Source organism: Geospiza fortis, unplaced genomic scaffold (genome assembly GCF_000277835.1).
Source record: "Geospiza fortis unplaced genomic scaffold, GeoFor_1.0 scaffold486, whole genome shotgun sequence".
Lineage (NCBI taxonomy): Eukaryota > Metazoa > Chordata > Aves > Passeriformes > Thraupidae > Geospiza > Geospiza fortis.
In genome coordinates this window covers 2,192,430-2,201,898 of record NW_005054417.1, presented here as the reverse complement: position 1 = coordinate 2,201,898, position 9,469 = coordinate 2,192,430, and positions in this window count along the sequence as shown.

The window sequence follows — 9,469 nt, the reverse complement described above, 5'->3', positions numbered from 1 at the left end:
TTTAAGCTTGACCAGGCATTTTAAAATCATACATCTTGGGTAAGAATTTCTCTATCTAAGACATTTTTTGTTGCCTTGCACTGAGAACGGTCTGTAAAACATAGCATAGTATTTGATGTCTCTGGTTTCTTACTAACTTCATCATCTATTAGTTGGAGAAGTCAAGCCCCATTCTGCTCCCAAGCTTGTTCATTATTCCATGTTTCTTCAGTATGTACCTTGGTATATACTCTGCTCCATGACACCACATACCAAAGAGGAATAGTAGCCCTAACATGCAATTAGTTGGCAAAGAGGTTGGAGGTGTCATAGCATTGTCTCCTCAAGTGACAAGATGACATATGACATTCACCATGCAAATCTAAGAGATATCCATACATTGCCACATCACCAGAAGTTTGTGAGAGAGTTCAGGAGTCTGGAAGGGAATGTGTAGTACAATAGCTCTATCTGTTTTATGACTGGCTTCTTTATTTAAGTAAAAAAAGACTTGTGAAAACTTCTGTTGTATTTTTTTGCTTGTTTCTTTGAATGCTTTTCCAAAACTGTGAAAGATAAACCTCTTTCCTGGAAACATTCACAGTGAAGAGGTGAGACCTATTCACAGTTCCGACATGCTGTAAGTAATTCTCATATCATTACAGTCTATGCCATGTAACAGACGTGCAACATAGAGTGAAGGTTTTTATCTGCCCTGTGACATTTCCAACTCATGCAATTTGTTTTTAGGTCTCTTTATAGTGCAGACATATACCCTTGGCTGTTACGAATCATGTTTGCCTACACATAAAGAAAAGAAAATGAGAACTGACTAAATCATGTTATTGTGACCAATTTCATCATCATTAATAATACTTCATAATTCTGAAGTATATTCTAAGGCTTCTAGAAAGAGTATAAATGATGTAAAAATTATTAGAAATGATTAAAAAAATAAACAAAGACTTTTAGATATATTTTGTATTCTATTACAGACCCAGAAGATTTTGGACAAATCTTTTTAAGATTGGATATGATCTGAAAAAGAGACTAAGAAAGAGAATTAACTCAATTGTGATATTGAACTCTGTCATCTTTAATATATGATGAAAACACAGGCTTTTAAGGTTAGGAAAGGAAATGAATATTCATCTTCTCACTCCTTAATGGGCCTCTGTTCCTGTGCATGTGGGTCTGGATAAAATAAATTTGAATGCCTCTGTGTACCATTATAGAGTTCTGGTTTTGTTTTTCAATGTAAAATATATTTAACTGACTCCTACTAATATTAAAAACCCAGTAATTTTAAAGCTATGACATATATAAGGAGGTTATGAATTTGCTAACCCACATATCCTATAGCTTCTTAGAATTTGCTATATATAATACAAAACTTAAGAATTGTGTTTACTTAACTAATACAAAATGTGAACTTGAACATACAGCAGACTTTATTACTTTATTTTCCTGAATGTAAAAGGCAGACAAGACCATTGTGATTATTTTTCTGATATGTGGAATGTAACCATCTATTCTTGCCCCATAACTAGTTCATAAATAGAAGTATTGCTGTGAAAAAAATACATTTATCTTCATTCAAGCTTGCTGGTTCCACCCTAAGTGGAGACTACTTTGAGAATTAGGGAAAATGGTATCGTCGTGACCACAGTTAGCTCAAACATATGTTGTGACTGCATAGAGATAGACAAGATAGATGTCAAATACAAGCAAGAAGACATCATGTATAGTGAAACTCAGTGTATTCTTCAATCTGTTATTCTTGGTTCATCTTCAATCCATCCCTGCAACTGACTCCACCACCTCTCAGTAAGAGGGAAGGATGGTGGCTGTCATTAGATTTATGACTTTAGATAATTTTTCCAGATGGTGCACAGTAAGCTGAACAAAAATTCTTGCAGTACAGCTGAATAGCTGAATGGGAGAACCACACAGACATGCTGAGATCACTCCAAAGGAGCAGGTTCAGAACTAGTACAGCCAGAGTGATAATCATGATAAATTAGCTGCATGTGAGTTTGTCTATTGCTTCAAGGGCCAATTATGTCATGGTATAACAGTTTGGGACAAAGGACAATCCACAGAAAGTCAAGTTTCAAATCTTACTTGAAACTTTTGAATTTTAGAACATGGCAATTCAATTTCTATGACTCTTTAGTTCCATGTTCTTAAGGTATACTGTCTGTTTTTTATTTGCTTGTTTATTTTCTTCTTTAGCACTGAAAATAGTAATTGAGTACTGTAGATATTCCCTAGTGCTAAAATTAACTCTGGTATGTGCTATTCCTTCCTCATGGACAACTAGAATTTGCAATTTCTTCATTGTCTGATGTAAAACAAGTAGATTTACATAAATATGCATGCCAATTCTTTTTGGAAAACATAACATTTTATTTTGTTTGTTCATATGAAGCCTGAGAACACTTCGTTTCAGTCTGAGGTATATAGGTGTGTCTTTTAGACTAGGATGAGGAAAAAAAACCCCTTTCAAGTAAGATTTCCTGCATTCTTTACCTGTTGTCATTTTAAAGACAATATGCTGCATTGCTCAGCAGCACCATTGCATGCAGAAAAAGCTGGCAGTAAAAACAAAATACATAAGGTAAAAATGAGACAAAACAGATCTACATCCCAGAGCAGATTGAAGAAGGAGGTAGTAGGCAGGTGGACTATTTCAGAGAAATTATAATCCAGAAAGTAAGAAATGGCTTTAGTGTGATACACTGTCAAAATTCTGTAAAGAAAGATTTTTCAAAGTAAATACAGATTTTAAATATTCTTAGTGTTCTGATCAGTCTAGTTGCTGAGGAACTGTGTTGACAGTGCAGCAGGAAACTAATCAAGTTTATTTTGAAAGCTATTAAAATTTTGGAGAGTAAGCAAATTGTGGTGAGATCTACACTGTGGAGAACACTCTGACTAAATCTATTCACAGGTATTTCCCCAGCCTTTATTTTAAGAAAGTATTGACTGATGCTTAATTTAATGCAGCTCAGTTCACCTGGAAAGAAGACTGCTTTTCTTCCCAGTCTTAATTATTTAGATTTTTAAAGCTTTGTTTTTTCAGGTGCAAACTGAATCTAAAAGAAACAATCAAAGAAGAGACTGTGAAGTCAATGAACAAGATGAAATGTTATGTAGCTGTTCCACTTTAAAACAATAAAAGAAAAGAAAAAAGTAATTTTTTACTCATCCCAGTTTGAGTGTCTCTGTTCAAATGCTATGGCAGTTAGCACCAGATGCTGAAAAATGAGAGTTAAAGGGTAAAAAGCCAGTCACAATACACAAAAAACCCCCAAACCAATAAAAGAACAATCAATCAATCAAACAAACAAAAGCAAAAAAAAACCCAAACCAAACCAACCCCCCCAAAAAAAAACCCTCCAGTGATAATTCTGAAATCAAAATCACATACTAGCAAATGATAATTTGATCTTTGGAAATCTATAATAATGCCATTGAGGCGTATTTTCTACTGGAATGAACCTGATCCCTTTGCGCCATTCCTTCAGGTATTTATATATATTTATAAGATCCCCCTGAAGCTTCCTTTCTTCAGGTCGAACAGTCCCAGCTCCCTCAGTTTTTCCTGATAGAAGAGAATTTCCAGTCTCTTAATCATCTTCATGCCTGTTTGCTGTAGTCTCTGTACTAAGCCCATATCTGTCTTGCACTTGAGAGCCAAGAGCTGGACCCAGAGGTCTAGATGTGGCCTCACCAGTGCTGAGCAGAAGGAAATGTTCATCTTCAACTGCAGTCAACACTCCCAGACTATGCAGTCTAGGATACCATCTTTCTTTTCCATGCAGCTAAATTGCTGATTGTTTGATTGGGTGCCCACCGGGGCCCCCAGATCCTTTACCGCAAATCTGCTTCCCAGAATACCAGACCTCAGAATATTCTGGTGCAGTGGGTGGCTCCTCTCCAGGTGTGGGAGTTAGCATTTCCTTTTGCTCAATTACAGGACTTTTCTACCATCCAAATGACATTAAATCAAGTACAAACATCAAGACTGGTTATGAAATCAGAAGAGGGGCTTGCACAATCTGAAGCTTGTTATTTGTTTCCAACTGTTGTACAAATAGAGTAATAATATCTAAGCCCATGTGTTTTCACAGAGCCTTGGAAATTAGTTCAATGCTAAATCTACTCTGAAGTCTCCCTGTTAAAACTTTTAATGGTCTTTTCAAATTTAATTTATTTTTCCTCCCTTAACCAAGGCTACAGCTTTTGTTCATGTGTTCCAGCTACTTTTTCCTTGCAATCTTCCTCTCCATGTGACCCTAAGGAACAGCTTTTGGCTCGGACAATCTGTGCTTGAATGTATGGCTGTTTAAATAATACATGTCTCCCAGTTTAGTTCAAAGGTACGGGCCTTATCTCACTTGGAATTTTCTGCTGAATTTTGATCCTAAACTTAAATGCGTAATTCCAGCACTTTATTGCTAGCATTTCAGCACTTCCTGTCAGAATAAATGTATCTAATGGAACAAACCATGCAGAAAATAACTCCTAGCATTTTTTTTCATTATTGAAACAAATATAAATCATTCTAGTGCTCAGCCCCAAGCAGAGATGATATCTGCCTTTAAAAATAGCTACTTCAAAGAAGTTCAGAACAAATTTGCATAAGCCAGTTGTCAGATTGTTTATGTTTAGCTTAAGGAAAATAAAATTAGTTATAAAATCTCAAGTAGGGAATTTGTTCATATGATGTCCATGGGGATGAACAACTTCATAACTTGGATTTTAAAGAGAATGGTTCAAAGGACAAATTTCAAAATAATGTTTCTACTCCCTCTAGGATTAAGTACATAGGCACTTCTCAATGGAGTACAAATTTCTTTTGTTTGTTTAAATTTTGTTAATAAGACTTCTCCAGAAGGGGTGCCTATAATTAGACAGTGGGCTCCTGTGGTGGTGAATGAAACACATGGCAAAGTCTGTGTTTCAAGGTGTTGAATTAGAAGCACTTATCAGATATGTACCAAGTGAGATTAATTGCAAGTAACAATAAGTCTTTCCTCACCTATTTTTCAAGCATCAGACTCTAGTTTTCTGTATTGTAAAATTTCCTTTTTTGATTGAAACTTTTTATTGTCCCATAACAATGCAGACATCCTAAGAGGTAAGAGAGCTTCATATACTGATAAGTCCATGATATTCCATTCCAGTTGCCCTTAACATAAAAAAGCAGACCTTGTTATATTGAACTTATTAGTATAAATCTAAGGACAGAGGGTCAAAAACATGGACCAGTCCTATGTACTGCAAGTTTGCCTTGACCTTTTAATGTCATCTATGTCAAGGCATAAGTCCCCTAATGGATTATAGTCTAAATCTATTCTTCAGATGATCCAAAATTCAGGTGCAATGATAAATCATCTGAAAATCAGTGCAGCATGACATGCAGATGGATGAATTAGAAAGTAATTTATACTTTTGAACAGGCAGTTGCTCTACACAGATTTCCAAAATATTTTAATGAACAATTTAAACTTATTGGCTCAAACAATTTTAAATACTTTAAAATTTGTTTCATTTTTTTAATATAATTTCCCCAAAATCTATCCTTCTTCCTTTCCTGTAACTTCTTTCATTTGTTCTTCGGTCTGGCAGATTACATTTGAACAGGACAAGATTTATTATAGAAGTTAAATTCTTGGCAAACCCTTGTAGCTGAATAGTTTCTGTTTTGTGTGGGGAAGGGAAGGGAAGGGAAGGGAAGGGAAGGGAAGGGAAGGGAAGGGAAGGGAAGAAGAAATTTAATTTAGATTGGAAACATAAATGTTCAGACACTTCTCCACTAATGCCTATGAAAATCAGAGACGTCTAGGACAGGCATTTGCCTAAAATATCCTATTAGGTAGGATGGACCATATGTTTGTCACTGTTCTGATGTGTCTTAGGCTATAATTTGCTCTAAGATATCAAAAAAATGTCATTTGCTTTCATGAATAAATTGAAATTTCCCTGGAAAATATTTAGGCTGCAGCTTACAACAGAGACTGCCATCCATTTAATTGCTGAACAGAACATTGCTGCAAAAACTCAGAGAAATATACATGTGAATTTGTATACATTCTAGGTTTTCTTCAAACTCTCCAGTACTCAGGAAAATGGGTATATACTTTCTGTCTTTTACAAAATGCACACCACTTTCTTCATAACATTCTTTTTATCTGGAATGGGCAAAAAAGATGAAAGAAAATATTCATTTTTTAAAGGACAATATAATTTTTTTAACACAGTCAACAAGATGATATATTTCAACTAACTTTTGATCAATAGTGAGGAAAAGCATAACTGCCAATGAAATAACTTTAAAATTCATCAGATGATCTCCAGAAAAGAGATGTGTGGAATCTTTTTGTTTACCTAAACAAACTCTGGTTGTTTTTTGGTTTTGTTATGGTTTTTTTTAATCTGTTATGATTATAAGCCTCATTTTCATAAACTTTTTTCCCCAAAACTAAGTAGAGCTGTTTTGATTTCCTCAATAAAGTCAGTAAGTTCAAATTAGAAATTTGGTCCCTTAACAGCCACAGAATTAGTGTTTTACCTGTTGAATTCAGCCTTTTAATAACTTTTGTAAATTGTGCCATACATGATGTGTATCATAATGTCTTCTCAGGTAATTAAGCTCTTATCATGAGCAAGATGGCAAAATTCAGCAATATTAAACAGAATCAGCATATTATTTATCTTTTGTAGACACATACAGTCACTAGGTATAATTTATGTTATAAATATAATTTTTCTTTTAGGTCAATAAGATATGAAACTTGAAGTTGCAAAATTATTCACATTTTTAGGATTTTTGTTGCTGTGCCAAGAGATTCTCCTCTGAATCTCTTTTTCTAGTCCTGCTGCTGAATCTGTAGATCTCATGTAGATTTACACAAGTAAAATACTAGAGACACAGTTCATAAACTACTAGTGTAGCCAAGCAAAAAAGGAGGACTTTTGAAAGTCTCTGGTTTGTGCTTGCAGAAAAGATCAGGGCAACGTGATAGACACTGTGAGAGCTAGAAACTGTCTTTCTGGGATAAAACATTGGAAGTGGCCCTGGATAAATGCAAAAGGCAAGGTATACATGACAGCTTCATGGCAAGACAAAATTACTGTAGGATGAAAAGTAAAACACAAAGGTAGAAAGTAAATGATAATGAAAGTATTCACATCAATATTATTTCAAATAAGATCAACCAATAATGATCAAAGAACAAACAACCAAACTCACCCATCAGTCAAAATTAGACTGTAGCTGTAACCCAGGGCAACATTACATTTCTGTGCATGTCTGCCAACATCTAGTTGGATCTTCATTTTGCAGCTGTCAGTGATGCCCTACAGTGGTAAATGAATACTAGTGTGTTATATTGGAAGTTCAGAAAACTGCAACGTTTAAGACTAAATTAATAAATAATGATAGCCTTAATAATTGTCTTTTGTATAAGATCTGTAGCTTAGAGTTGCAATGATAAGCCTCCTTTTCTTCCCAATAGTTGTAGATTGAAAGCATATCAACTAAACATTCGCACTGTTATTTTCTGTAAATGACACATTTTCCTTCCCTTAATTTTCATCTAATGCTAACTCCTTGGCACATCTTCAAATTTAGCAGTTTTTCAGACATCTAAAGGTTATCACTGGCCTTCTTGAAATAAAGGGCATCTTTACACCCCATAAGTGTGTGTTACCCAAGACCATGAAAGTCTATCATGTGATGTGCTCATGGCTGCTCTTGAAGGCAAACCCATTTATGCACCATGGTGAGCAGAGTCTTTAGGATAGAATATATTTTGTCAGCTGTCAAGCTCAAAATCATAGGATTGCTTGCATATTGATATAAAAGGCCAAAGGTGAATCTTGAGTGTTGCTTTCATTGGCTTTTATAAGACTTTACAAGGCAGGACTGCTGGGGTATGACTGATCACTGCTTTTGAGTCTCAGTTATTCATCATAGGATATTAACTTCTCCTAATTACTTAGTGGTTACAGTGTTTCCTTTAAGGCATGATGTCAGTTATTGCTTCTTGGCTCAGTGACAGTATTGAAAGCTGATATATAAATTTAATTAAGCATTTCATTTAGTCTGAAATGTTTTATCCAAGACCACATCTGGATCACTACGGTGTTTCGGGGCTCCTGAGTACAAGTGACACAAGGACATACTGCAAAAGCCTACCAAAAGGCCAGATAAAGACTTTGAGTATCTGTCACACAGCTTAAGGTTGAGAGAGCTGGACTTGTTCAGCCTGAAGAAGCGAAGGATAAGGCACAAATAAGCAATCTCTATAAGTACCTCGTCATGGAAAGTAAAGAGGATGGAGCCAGGATTTTTTAAGAAATGTTCAGCACATGAACAAAAGTCATTGGGTGTAAGAGCCATAACAAGAGATGCAGGATGACAAGAGGCTCTTCAAAACACAGTTTATTGCATCAGGATGTTACAATAGTCCAGGGTGGTGGGCGACAGTGTCTGTGCCTACAGCTGTCAACTCTAGCTGTAGACAAGCCTGAAGACCCTTTAGTTTTGGATACAGTGCAATATATACTTTTCTTTGCTGGGATCTTAATACATAAGAACCAATCTATACCTTTACTTTTACCTATAGCCCATCATAAGTAATATAATTACCATATTTATGTTACTATTCTCCAATCACTAAAAGTTAGTATGTTACAGTTTAAGCTAGAAGCTGTTTTTTGGTTTTCTTGCAGTGGAAAATTCAGAGACCTTTTTTCTACTTGCGACATCACCAATCCTGTTTGCCTGTGGAATCTTTCTGCTTGGTAAAAGATTCTTCTGTTTGAGGTGGATTTATCCTTTGCTCTAAGTCATAAAAACCCCTTCTAACTAACATACCCTTTGCCTTCTTAGTTATCCAGTAAGACTCAGCAATTCTTTTCTTCTATATCAAAACTTGCTTTCATTTCTATTCCTTCTTCAGATTCTACATTCAAAAATCTTTCTGCCAAGTGTACATATCCGTGAGACTTTCTTGTCAAACTTTCATCCATCCCAACAACTGGCCACAAGCTGAAATACAAGAAATTCTGCTTAAATGTAAGAGAATTCTTTTCTACTGTTAGAATGGTTAAATAATGAAATTTTTTGCCCAAAGAGGTTGTGGAGTCTCCATCTGTGGACACATCCAAAACTGGACAATGTCCTAAGTAAACTTTGTACTTGGCTTTCCTTGAGCAGGCCATTGGATGGTTGGGTGATTTCCAGCAGTCCTGTGCAATCACAGCAATACAGTGATTCTGCGAATGTGTGAAGCATTTTGTGAGTTTTTTCTTTTGAAAAATGGAATAAGAAATATCAAACTAAGCAGTAGCTTTCTGTAGACTTTGGTATCCATTGCGAAAAGCAAAGGATACATTATTAGTGTTCATCTCCTGATTTCCATATCTCACTCCCAGAGGTACATGGTCATCTAAAATATGAATACAGCCAAAATCA